This window comes from Episyrphus balteatus, chromosome 1 (assembly GCF_945859705.1).
Source record: "Episyrphus balteatus chromosome 1, idEpiBalt1.1, whole genome shotgun sequence".
Classification (NCBI taxonomy): domain Eukaryota; kingdom Metazoa; phylum Arthropoda; class Insecta; order Diptera; family Syrphidae; genus Episyrphus; species Episyrphus balteatus.
The window spans coordinates 19316486-19330548 of NC_079134.1; the positions used below are offsets into that span (position 1 = coordinate 19316486).

Here is a 14063-nt window from a genome sequence, read left to right on the forward strand (position 1 = left end):
ACTAAGGTTAATATAAAAAAACAATTTGTACCAATATCAATTTTTTTTGAAAATTTTTATATTCAAAACAAAATTTCTAAAAATTCTTTGCTATAAGTAAAGTATGTTGGCATACTTCGTTTGGAGGTCAAAATTACTTAATGATCTGTTTTTGTAATTTTAAAAACGATCTTTAAAAAACAAAAAAAAAACATAATATTTGTTTATATTATTTATTTTTTAAAGATTTAAATACATTTCTTGTAATGTAAAATTAAAAAATTGTTTATTATTATTTAAAAAACTTTAGAATTTAAAGCAATTTATACCATTACAACAAGTACCTGGAAACAATCGTGCACATTTTAAAATAACTTGTATCAAAAAGTGCACAATTGACAGTTCTTTTTTTTATTGTGTTTCATTTGCCGTGTTTTTCTTTCTCATCTTATATCTCTCTGTTTTTATGAACATTTCACTAAAAAACTATTCTTCTCAAAGTAAAAAAAACATTTTCACGCTTAAGAGTTTTCTATTGAAAGTAAAAAAGGTAATGGTTTTTGAAACACATTGTATCCTTTTATTTCGTTACAATTATTATGTGAAGCAATTCACTACTTAAAATTTTCACAATGCATTCTTTTTCTTACCTACACCCAAGAATATCCTTTTGAGTGATGCGCAGTCTTTGGAGAAATAATGCTGTGTGTGAATTTTTTCACAGCTGTTAATGAAAAGAACACTTTAACATTTGTTGATGCGTGTAAAGAAAAAACACATGCTACCAAGATGAAAGAAGAAGTTACAACAAAATAAAACAGCAGGATGCTGGTTTACTTTGTTAATTTTTCAAATAAAAAAATCATTTTGCAGTTTAAACTGAGCGTAATATGAAAGTTCTCAAGAAGTATAATCAAACATACGTTTAAAGTCACATTTTAGCTGATTCATTCTTACTTCTCAAGGCCATACTTTGAAACTAGGTAACACAAACTTCCCATTTAAGTGCACGACGAACGATGAAAGGCTATACGTACCCTATTACAAATAATGGAAAAAATAATAAAACAAAATGCACACATCATCTTTAAACGACAAATATGGGAATTTTTGTCAGCAAATTGAAGCAACAACAATCACTCATTCAAAAGGTGACTGCTGACCTTTGGGACTTGCAATTGCTTCTGTCACCACCATTTGCCTTAACAATTTTTTACTCAGTCAATTGTTTATGAACAAATAAAGTATATGGACGGGTTGTACATTTATGCTTTTATGTGATAAGGTCTTAAGTTTGAAATAAAAGGCTTTTAAGGAATATTTTTTTTAAGGTTTCAAGATTTTGTACTTTTTGTGGAACTTGAAATCAAACTTATGTAAAAAGCATACAAAGTAATGCATTTTAGAACTTTTCAAACCTTTTATGAATGCATAACATGACCCTAACCTTTAACTTCTAATATCGTAATCGTTATTAGAAGCAAAATTAGAACGCGTTGTTTTTGTTTAGCTTCTGAACAAAATTGCGTAGTTTTTTTTTTGCTGTTGTCGTCGATGTGAATGAATTTTTCGTATCGCAAAATGTCAATCGTGTAAGTTTTTTTATTTTTTTTGTACTATAAAACGTCACACATGCAGTTATTTATTTTATTATTTTTTTTTTATCAAACCAACAACCCATTGAGGAGTACAAGTAGAGCGTGAATAACATCATTTATAATTCTTGCGACAATAAAGCTTTGTTGAGCTTAATTGAGGTAGTTTGTTTTTTTTTTACTCTTTTAAGTTTAGTGGTTGTTCATAATTAATTGGTTTCCTGGGAGTACAATTTACAAGTGATTTAATTCAATAAGAGATTTGTTTATTAGCTATAGGTAGGTACTTATCGATCTGAAGATCAATTAACCCAGTTTTAAAGTAGAAATTATGACACTAATATGGTTTTATCTATGATTAATTTTTATCTTGACAAACCATTTTTACAAGTGTTGAGTTAGCATGTTTTTTTCCACACTCTTGAGTTCTTGAGAATTGCAACAGTTTTTCATGTTTGATTATATATTTTTTTTGCAAGATTGTAAGGAGGTACCAGGTGCCTACAAACATATGATATGTAAGACTTTTGTTGCCGACAAAGAATATTGGTGTTGTTTTATATTGACATAAAATGCAATCGAAGACAAACTTATACAAATATGCATTAAAAACAAACAGATAGTTGTGTTCTGTGTGATTTTTGTTAAACAAATGTACATACACTCCAAAGTAATGTCATCAATTGCTCTCAATATCTATCAATGTTACGTAGGTACTAGTTAATAACTTTTGTAAAAGTCGATTTCTTTCAATTTTTTTTTTTTCGAAAATAAGACTTTGCTCTTCAAGAAAATATCAATGCAATAAAAATACTAAATATTTGATACAAAATATTTGTATTCAAAAATCAATGAATGAGAAATATTTGAATTAAAAATAAAATTTCAGTGTTAAATAAATGATCTTCAGATAACTGATTTTTGTCCAGAATCTTACGATATGTGACACCACCGCTCCTTGAGAAATTATTGCAGTGCACATTTAAACGATGATATTTTCATAGTCATAAGTCATAGGGTTGCCACGTTCTTAAGTATTTTTTTTTTTTTTTTTTTAGTTTTTTTCGATGCTCCGATCCTACTTAAGGAAAGTCTTAGAGCTGTTAACAAAATATTGAAAATTAAACTTCAAGATTTTTAAAAATTTGAATTTCGAGCACAGTAAATAAGGGTGAAAAAGGTCCAAAAGCAATTTTTTAACAAATGTAGAAAAGATAACTTGACATGTAACAAGGTCTAAAAAAAAAACTATTTTGTCCCAAAATCCAGACTTTTGGCGTAGGTATATTGAAAACAAACAAAAAACAAATTATGCAGTTTTACAATGTTAATTAAGCCCTACAAAACTAGGTCCCGAAAAACTTAGATAGATAGATATTTTATTTGATAGATAATACAATTTTTGTTTACATATTGTGGTTTTAGCACAGCTTGTACAGAGATATGATAATTTTTATATCTTACTACTGGAAAATTTTATTGAAAGTGAATTGGCAATATTAAGTTTAAAAATTTAATTAAATTGAAGGAAAACTATAGGCAAAAACCTTCATGTAAGAATTAGAGAAAAAAAAAAAAAATAGAAAAAATAGTAACATAGTTAGATGAATGAGAAGCTTATATACTAATATCACAGGATTTAAGGTCGAATTAATTCGTTACATAAATATTTATAGGTATGTTAGCAAAAGTAACAAACATATATTGTAATGATGTATAAATCGACAAATAAATAAATAAATAAGTAAACAAACCAATATACCATTACAAAAAGAATAAATAGAAAATAAATAAGTAGAAAAATATATAAGTTAATTTAGAAAGGATGTATAACAAAAAACAAATATGGATGTGAAAAAAAAACATAAGAATATAACTGAGTACAATTATTTTAGTTAATAATAAATAATGACATTAAGAAAAAAATGATAGTTAATAAACAAATTCAAAACAAAAAATAAATAAATTAATTAATATATAAATAAATAAATAAATAAATAAATAAATAAATAAATAAATAAATAAATAAATAAATAAATAAATAAATAAATAAATAAATAAATAAGTAAATATATAACTAAATACAAAAAAAAAAAAAATATAGAACAACATTAGTGGTTACATGTATTTTTAGTCGCAAACAAAATAAATAAGTGAAATAGTATAAATAACAAAAATAACAATTAGTTTGTACATTAAGGCAATTTATACTCTAAGAGACCTGATTAAAGGATTTTCAGAATGGTTACATTTTTCAAAGAATTTTTCATTAAGAATTTCAACTTTCTTTGATATGGGAAGTACATCAGCTTTTTTATGCAGTTCAATGGTCGAATAAAACCATGGCAGATTTAAAATCATTTTTAACACTTTGTTTTGCGATATTTGTAGTTTTTTAATATGCATCTGAGCACAGGTACCCCATACAGGTGACGCATACAATAACATGGACTGAAATATAACTTTAAATAAGATTATTTTATTTTCGTTACTAAGTAATGACTTTCGATTTATAAGCGGGTAGAGCATTTTAGTAGCAATGTTAATTTTCGTGATTATATTAGAAGTATGATTTCTAAAAGTCAGTGTCTTGTCCAATGTTACTCCAAGATACTTAACTGTATCGACCCATTTTATTTCAGTGTTATCGAGCTCTAAATTTTTGCTGGGCAAAAAGCAATTCTTTCTTTTTCTCGTGAAAAAGATAGATTGGGTTTTGCCAGCGTTAATTTTAATTTTCCAATGCTTGTAATATTCAAAAATTATATTCAGAGCTCTTTGGAGTTTAATTTCTATGACACCACCAAGTTCATGTGATGAAAAAATTGCAGTATCATCCGCATACATGGCTAGTTCACAGTCTGGTAAATCAGGAAAATCGGCTGTAAACAAATTGTATAACAAAGGAGCAAGAACCGATCCTTGGGGAACACCAGCTGGAACTGATCTTCTAGTTGAAAAATCATTGTTTAAATAGACCATAAAGTTTCTATTCGTTAAGAAGCTTTGAATGAGTTTAATAAGGTAAGGAGGAAATCTAAATTTTATAAGCTTATAAAGGAGCCCGTCGTGCCATACTGAGTCAAAGGCTTTCTCAATATCAAGTAGCACTAACCCAGTGGACTCTTTAGAAGATAAACTAGTTTTAATATGGTTACAAATCCTTACAACTTGATGTGAGGTGGAATGATCTTTCCGGAAACCAAATTGTTCTAATGGCATAATATTTTGGGTGGATATGAAATCTTGTAATTTTATTTTTATTATTTTTTCAAGAATTTTACTACAATTATTGAGAAGGCTGATTGGCCTGTAACTTTGGGCATTATTTGAACTTTTACCTATTTTAAGAATGGGTAAAACCTTAGCAACTTTCCAATCATCCGGGAAGTACTGTGTCTTTAAACAGGCATTAAAAATGTATGTAAGACACTTAAAACCATTTTTTGGTAGTTGTTTCAGAATCTGATTGTTTATTTTATCGATTCCTGGCGATTTATTGTTTATAAGACTGGCTGTAAAATACTCTACATCCTCATATAAAATTAAATTGTCTATTGGAGTGCTGTATTCAGTTAGATTGAATTCAGTTAGCGAAGCATTAACTATTGAATCTAATGGTGAAGTGAGTGCAACTGAAGAGTTGTGGTTGATCAAAAATGTATCAGCCAAAAGCTCACATTTACTGTCAGGTGTAAAAAAGACTGTACCTCCACTTTCTAGGTATGGAATTTGTTTGTTTTTCTTTTTTAGAATTTTTGTGATGTTCCAAAAAGGTTTAGAACATTTATCGAGGCGTCTTAGATTTTCATTCCACTCTTTATTGCGAAAAACTTTAATTTGATCAGAAATCAGTCTATTTAAAACATTCATTTCATTATAAACAGATTGAATACGAAATTTTTGCCACTGTCTTCTCAGCCAGTTTCTTTCTTTTACCATTTGTTTTTTAATTTGTTTAAGCAGTGAACCTAATTAAAGTAGGGGAGAGGTGCGGACAGTGAGACACCCTTTTTTTAAATTGGTATATCTTAGAATGTTTTCAAGATAGCTTAACGAAACTTTGAAGGCAGTTTAAGACATATTTTATCTTAATGTTTCAAAAACTTTTAGTTAAAGAATGAATGAGAGCATCACATTAGACTAAAATGTAGAAAAAGTCAAAACGTCTCACTGTTTGCAAGGGGTGCGATCAGTGAGACATTCTTAGGTGAAAAAAAAATTAACGAAAACGTCAAATAATTAGGTAATTGACAAGTATATAATTAATTAATTTATTTTACTTTAACCCATTTTTTCAAAAAAAAAATAACAAAAAGCCAAAAAACGAAAGAAAAAACACTACGAATCATATTGAAGTCATGTAAAATAATAGATTTTTTAAAAATCTATGTCTTACTGTTTGCTTTTTAAAAATCTATGTCTCACTGTTTGCTTTTTAATAATGTCTCACTGTTTACTTTTTGTAATTTTTCGGAAAAATATAAAATTACAAAAAACGAGAAGGAATTCTAATTACAAGATATTTTTTTATGAAAGAACATATAAATAATACCTAATACATATTTTAAAAAAGTTCTGTCTACTAACCAGATTTTTTTGTGTTATACACTCTTTTTATAACACTCCAAAAACTACTTTCACCTGATTTTGTGTGATATTTTACGGTGTAGGAAAATGGACAGCTTTAATTTAATCGGGACAAAATTAAAAGACGCAGACGAGGAAATAAACGTTTTGACCCAAACTAGCGTTACTGTGCTTATTTTCAGATAAGAGAAAAATGGATTGTCTCACTGTTCGCACCTTTCCCCTACATATGTTAAGGTGTATTTTATTCCAAACAAAGAAGCCAAAAATGACAACTTCCTATATTTACTTCGGAAAGGGCTTGAGCAAGCCAGTCAGGAAATTTTCTCAAAGCTAATTTCCCGATGACAATTTTGTGGGTAATTAATCTGGAACAAGTACACGAAGTGAAGCCAGAACTGTGACCTCAAAATTTTTGAACCAAACTTGTCTAATTCGTTTGTCCACCTTTTGTACATATTTGTCCACGAAAAATTTGTGTTTGTCCACACTTCAAAAAAATTTTAGAGCAGTCTTTTTCTTGTAGAAAGTGTCTGAAAAATCGTCTAAAACGCTCAAATTTTGAGATAGACGTATCTTGAATACTTCCGTTTAGGAGATAGGTATTAAAAACCAAATTTTGTACTGAAAAATTCAAAGCTCCTAAAATCCCCAAAAACTGCAATGTTTTTAAATTTGTTTTTTGAATATCTACTTTTTTAGTTCAAAATTTGTTTTTGTCTAAAAAAACATGGGAAAGTATTAAAAGTTTAAACTTCCCCCAAAGTGATTTTAAATTATTTTCAAAGTTAAGAAAGAAAAATCTGATGTCAATCTTTCAAGATTGGTCCTGATTAAGAGGTGGTTTTAGTGGTTAAGAGTCCCACACTACTTGGTGTCGAATACTGCCAAGATTTCCTCCTGTCAAATAAAAAAAGAATATTTTCTACACGTAGGCTGGACAAATGGCGATTTTTGGTTTATATTCTCGAGGTGGACAAACGATTGTCGTTTAAATTTTTGAAAAAAAGTAATTTTTGTGGATTTTGAAGTTTTCAGTACATATGTACATTGTACACTGTGGTGCATGCGTAACTTTTGTTGGAAAATTTTTAAAGTCGAACATTTTGAGGTCGCAGTTCTGGCTTCACGGAGCTGAAGAATTAAGTATGATTGTGTAAAACTTCAAGAAAGCAAAAACGATCTTATCAGGAGTGACGAATTGCATAGGCATTTGAGGACAAACGAAGCTGCAATAATAATATAACCATATAAAGACCAAAGCGGATTGATTTCGGGTAAATTAAAAGAATGACAATTGGACTTGAAACACAGAGTGTTCTTTAAAGAATTTGCACGTTATATTAGTGTGCATCTTGTGATGACGATAGCAACCATCGAGTACCTAAATGATAAATTCTTTTCTAATGGTCTTGTGATAAATGAAGTTCAAGTGAAAGCTCTAAAAAAGAAAACATAGTTTTCTTCATTTGACCTTAAAAAACACAAAATTTAAATTTAAATTCATGCCAATATGTACTCTTGAAAATGCCTAAAAAGAACGTATGACAAGTGCGAATAAGAACATGAATATATATTATTTTTATCGTGTTAGGGTACTTTGACCCCTTAAATTTATAAATTATTATCAGGTTTCTGGAGTAAAATGGCTTATTAATTGGTTAAGAAGTATTTCAGTGAATACATTTAGATCGCTAGATGAATAGTCCACTACGAAAATTGGAAGAGAGGCCAGCTGCACACATTTATTTTTGTTTAAAAGCAACGCGAAAAAAATGTTACAGCTTGTAATTATTGCAAGATTAAGAAGACTTAATTGAATTAATATCTCATCATCTGTTTTGACTAGCTCGCAGGTAAATTTAGAACTACACTGAAAATAATAAGTTTCGTAAAATTACGAAAATCGTTTCATACACTACATTTTCGTTGGCTCAACGAAAATATGTAATTTTTCGTAATATGAAAATCTTCATCAATTAATGAAAACGTTTCATACACTTTTTCTCCCTTTTTAGTGCCAAAAAATCCAATTTAATGAAAAGATTCATCACTTAACGAAAAATTTCATACTCATTTTAAAGAATAAAAATAAGAATTTTTTCCTTACTTTATCAAAATTTTAATTTAGTAACGAAAAATTTCATCAACTTATGAAATTCAACATTAACTAACGAAAATCTTCATCGATCTATGAAAATAAATTATTGGCTTATGAAATTCTTCATAGACTAATGAAATTTTACATCGGCTTATGAAAAAATACATCAGTTAACAAAAAAAATCGTTGTTTTACTAAAAAAAGGCAGACTAACGAAAAAATGCATACAGAGCTTTATTTTCGTTGCTTGTGTGCATTCATATTCAACCCCGCAAGTGCGCAGTGAAGTGAAAAAGTTCAAAATAAAGTAGTAAAGGTAAGATTGATAAATTACACTGTGATAGTTTTTAGAACTTTTTTTTTGCAACAGAGCGGAGACACATCGATTCTAGTTAATTCGAGTATGCTGAATTTAGTAGTGGCAACCGTTTTGAAAGTTTGGCTCAAGTTTTCGAGAAATTTCGAAAATAAAATCTTAGGACGGGACTATTAAAATACTGATAATTTCGAATAATTAAGTTTTTTTAAACAGTTTTTAGTTTAGAGAAAAGCTATTCCTGTATATAGCTATATGTTTAACACTATTCCAACCTAGATTGTTATGTTTAGGTTGCTTACAAACATTTTATAAACAAAAACTTCACTTTTTCATGTATTTTTTATTTTGTTGACTTTCAAAGCCTTTAATATGGAGGCAATTTGAGTTTAACATTGATTCGGGATATTTTATATTATTTAAATAGCATATCATTCCAAAAATTAATAAAATACTGCAAACCTGAAAAAGTTCACTAGTGAAAATTAGTCTATTAAGCTACGGAAATGTATTAAATAACACTGGTAAGCAAAAATAAACTTTTTTTTGCCACAAGAGCCAAAATATACTTTTCTGAAGGTGAAAGGGGTGCTGAACTCGAATCCAAAGCCATACATATTTATTTGGCTTCCTTTTTTTTTTTAAATATTACAGTTATAAAAGGGAAAAAACGTTATTTTGACTGCTTTTATCCCGACATGATGTAAGTATATAAGAACGTTTTTTGTTTTTACAAAAACTGTTTAATTCATTAATTTATTTTCTGATATATCTTAAGCTTAAGCTGAAAATCCAAAAACTATCTTAATTTAATCTTAAGTTCAGGTTTTGATACATTTCCGTAGCTTAGTAGGCTGATTTTCACTAGTGAACTTTTTCAGATTTGCAGTATTTTATTCATTTTTGGAATGATATGCTATTTAAATAATATAAAATATCCCGAATCAATGTTAAACTCAAATTGCCTCCATATTAAAGGCTTTGAAAGTCAACAAAATAAAAAAAAACATTAAAAAGTGAAGTTTTTGTTTATAAAATGTTTGTAAGCGACCTAAACATAACAATCTAGGTTGGAATAGTGTTAAACATATAGCTATATACAGGAATAGCTTTTCTCTAAACTAAAAACTGCTTAAAAAAACATAATTATTCGAAATTATCAGTATTTTAATAGTCCCGACCTAAGATTTTATTTTCGAAATATCTCGAAAACTTGAGCCAAACTTTCAAAACGGTTGCCACTACTGAATTCAGCATACTCGAATTAACTAGAATCGATGTGTCTCGCTTCTGTTGCAAAATCGAACTATCACAGTGTTATTTACAATAATTATACCTAACTATAAACTAGCTCGCTATAATTTTGATTATGATTCATCTTTTCAAAGGGAACAAAAGGTGTGTCAACGTTTACAAAATTATGGAAAAGGTACATTTTCACCCGTAGATACTTCAACACTATCCCCAACGGAGATAACATCGAATGTATGCTGAAAAAATGGAGAGAATCGGAATTTATATAGAAAAAGGCCAGTTATTGAACTTCAAAAACAGACATTCTTCAAGATCTGTTCAAAGTCCCACCACGAGCAATATATCGTCACCATTACCAAAATATCCAAATTTAAGTCTTGGAAGAGTGGATGACCAATTAGTTTTTGGAAAGTAAGTAAAATTCGATTTAATTGATTCCCATATAATTATAAAAAAAAATATTTTTGTTATTGTAAATATTCTAAATTTTTTGTTTTGTTTTTCTATTTCTGTTTCCTTTCAGATTCCAAAGATGTCATCCTAATTTACCTTATGGATGGGTACTTAATCCCGACCCAAAGAACAAAAAAGGAATTCTGTGAAGAAGAAGATACATATAATGTATTATTGAAATTTTTCTGTGTATTTACATAATTTAATTTTTTTATTTCATGATTCTCCAAAAATTCAAGTTCAAAATACCAAATGTTTTTGTTTTTAATTAGAAAAATTTTCGCTCCGCTCCATTTTTTTTTTTTTTTTTTTTTTGAATTTCAGGTTTTTATTCCAAATTTAAGGGAAGAAAAATGAACGAAAAATTTCGTTGGCTTACGAACAAATTCGTAGGCTTACGAAAATTAAGTAAGTATAATCTACTAAAAGAATAAATAATACAACGAAAAGTTTCGTTAGCTAACGAATATTTTTTCGTAATTTAATTAAAATATTCATAAAATTTACGAAAAAATTCGTTAGCTTACGAAAGTTCCTTGCATAAATTAATGAAAAAATACATTGACCAACGAAAAATATCACCGTGTTTAATTAAATTTTACGTTAATTGATGAAAAAGTTTCGTAAAGTGATGTAAAAATTCATTAATATTTCATGAAAAATGTTTATGAAAGAATTTCATTAAAATACGAAAGTTTTCGTTAATTGATGAAATTCTTCATTAACGTATGATAGCCATTTTGTTGAGCCAATTAAATTTTTCACCGGCTGAAAATTAATTAAATTTTCGTTGGCTCAACGAATTTTTTCGTTGTATTTACGTAAGGATTTGGTTCAGTGTAAACATCATATTTTAAAACAACTTCATTCGGATCGTTGTGCAGGAAGTGAGTACAAAACCTAACTCTGGAGTCGACATTTTACTTTTTGCATATTCTTTATAAACCTACAACAAGAACTTCTAATTACTCCAACACGTCGTAATCGTCGTCATCGTGTCGCGTCGGCGTTTGATTTGAACCTAACAGATGTGATCAACATGCACTTCATTTGCTAATGAGTTCCTGACGAAGTAAGTCAAATCCCCACCACGATGATCTAAATTGTGCATAGAAGAGATCAATCTAAAAATCCACGCCGGAAGTTGTTTCGAAGAAAAAAAATCTCACAAAACACCAACTCAACATTCCTTTCCAATGCAGTTTTTTTTTTTTTTCTGTACCATATGTGGTGCAAAAAAAAGTAAAGAACTACAAACAGAACTTGTTTGCAATCAACACAAAACTATCAAAATGATTTAAGAGCTCTTAAGATCTTTCCTTAATGAGGATACCTTTCAACTTGCAAACGATTCGTTGTGTGTTTATTTTCCGGTCAATACACAATTTCCAATGCAGATATAAAGACTCTAGAAATTCCAACCTCGTTAAATCACACTTTCATGTGTTATTCTATTTAGTCAGTCCAATGATCCTCCAAAGTCTAAATATATATATTCAAAGTATGTGTTTTTTTTTTTTTTTTGAGAAGGAGGACTAAAAATAAGTTTTTTTTCAAAATTGAATCGTCTTAATTGCGGTTATCAAAACAACATCTCCACAAATCTTCGACACAAGAAAAACTTGGTCTCTTCTCTACTCACTTAACCATCAACACGTCATATCCTCTACAAAACTACAGCAGCAGCAGCAGGAGCAACACACGTCAAGTCATCCATAAAGATCAGAGTTTTTCAAGAAAAAATCAAAAAAAAAAAAAATTCAAAAAAAGAGTTTTGTAAGAGGAAATTGCACTTCCTTCAAACATTTATCCCACACATTCATCCTACAACACCATCCAGCGAACAAGAAAATTCCTACAGGAAAGTGTGCTTAACCACACACGCATATACACTAGGGTGGGTCAAAAAAATCGAAATTCTTTTTTTTGAATTGGTACTCCGAAAACTCGATTGCTAGACCCCTCTAGAATATACACACCAAATATGAGCTCTTTATATTAATGGGAAGGTCCTCCGCTTTGCAATTTTCCATTTTTACATCAAGCTTCTACTAAAAAAAAATATTTTTTTTATTAATTGACTTTTTAGCAAATTTCTTTTCAGATTCTTGTAGGAAATTGAACGCTCTACAAAAAAGGCCTTATACACTTTTTTCGTTTATCTAACCGTTGAATAGATATTTGAGGTAAAAAAATCGAGAAAATCTTTAAAAATTCGTTTTTTGGTCTTAATTTTGTAACAAACTGAAAAATTATAATCATCAAACGCGCAAGACATATTCTTGTTGGAAATTGATCGCTCCACAAAAAAGGTCTTGTTAACTTTTTTCATTAATCTAACCATTCTAAAGATATTCGAGGTCAAAGTTAAAAAAAATTATGAAAACATTTTATATTTTAAAAAATTTTCCAGTTCACTGAAAATTTAATATTTTCAATTTAGCAAGACGTAATCTTGTAGGAGCTTAAACGTTCTACAAAAAATTCCTTGGCATCAAATTGATTGCTTTAACCGTTTAGAAGATATTCGTATCCAAATCGAAATGCATACGGGTCATAAGAAAACTATTGAAATCAGTGAGCATTGGTTTGGATACGAATATCTTCTAAACGGTTAAAGCAATCAATTTCATTCCAAGGAATTTTTTGTAGAACGTTTAAGCCCCTACAAGAATATATCTTGTTGATTTGAAAATTATGAAGTTTCAGTGAATTGGAATTTTTTTTTAAATATAAAAAGTTTTTATATTTTTTTTAACTTTGACCTCTAATATCTTTAGAATGGTTAGATAATTGAAAAAAGTTATTAAGACCTTTTTTGTGGAGCAGTCAATTCCCAACAAGAATATGTCTTGCGCGTTTGATGATTATAATTTTTCAGTTTGTTACAAAATTAAGACCAAAAAACGATTTTTTAAAGATTTTCTCGATTTTTTTACCTCAAATATCTATTCAACGGTTAGATAAACGAAAAAAGTGTATAAGGCCTTTTTTGTAGAGCGTTCAATTTCCTACAAGAATCTGAAAAGAAATTTGCTAAAAAGTCAATTAATAAAAAAAATATTTTTTTTTAGTAGAAGCTTGATGTAAAAATGGAAAATTGCAAAGCGGAGGACCTTCCCATTAATATAAAGAACTCATATTTGGTGTGTATATTCTAGAGGGGTCTAGCAATCGATTTTTCGGAGTACCAAATCAAAAAAAAAATTTTCGATTTTTTTGACCCACCCTAATATACACCAATTTAATTTGCATGTCTTTCGCCTGCATTTGAACGAACATATCTTGAATCTTTCTTCTCAGTTTAGACAGGAAAATGCCAAGAAAACCGATTTAGATAAAGAAACATTCTCAACACGAGCAGAAAATTCAATTCCCTAGAACTTTACGGGACTGCGAGTGGTGTGATCGAAAGACTATGCGGGATTTGTGAGTCTCAGAAGTGAGGAAAGATGGGCACACGTGTTAACCAGAAGATTTGCATCCCGCTGAGCAGGTATTCCCTCTGCGATGAAGCACACACTCTTCGAAGTCTTTCTAATTTTCTAAGGAGAAAAAAAAAGGATTTTTTTATAGTCTCCCACTCTCTTGCATGTTCGTCATCTGGTCTATATGTTTGGTTAAAGTCGACAAACACAAAAAAATTAAGAACGCATTTTAGATTTTTTTCTTTATTCTTGTTTTCAAAGACTTGATTTTCATGTTTTCCCAAAAAAAGAAAAAAAAAAAAAAATGAGACAATAATATAAAATTGGTTCCAACACGCCAGACATTA

At 29.0% G+C, this 14063-nt stretch overlaps 1 protein-coding gene and 1 long non-coding RNA gene across 2 annotated transcripts in view; one reads left to right on the forward strand and one right to left on the reverse strand.

The window, feature by feature from the left end:
- Positions 1–14063, reverse strand: part of LOC129906309 (bone morphogenetic protein receptor type-1B) — a 237687-nt gene that overhangs the window by 64583 nt on the left and 159041 nt on the right. The window lies entirely within an intron of this gene.
- LOC129906310 (uncharacterized) lies at positions 9978–10541 on the forward strand. The gene is made up of 2 exons (XR_008770769.1): positions 9978–10246; positions 10359–10541. It is a non-coding gene; the product is annotated as an uncharacterized LOC129906310 (long non-coding RNA).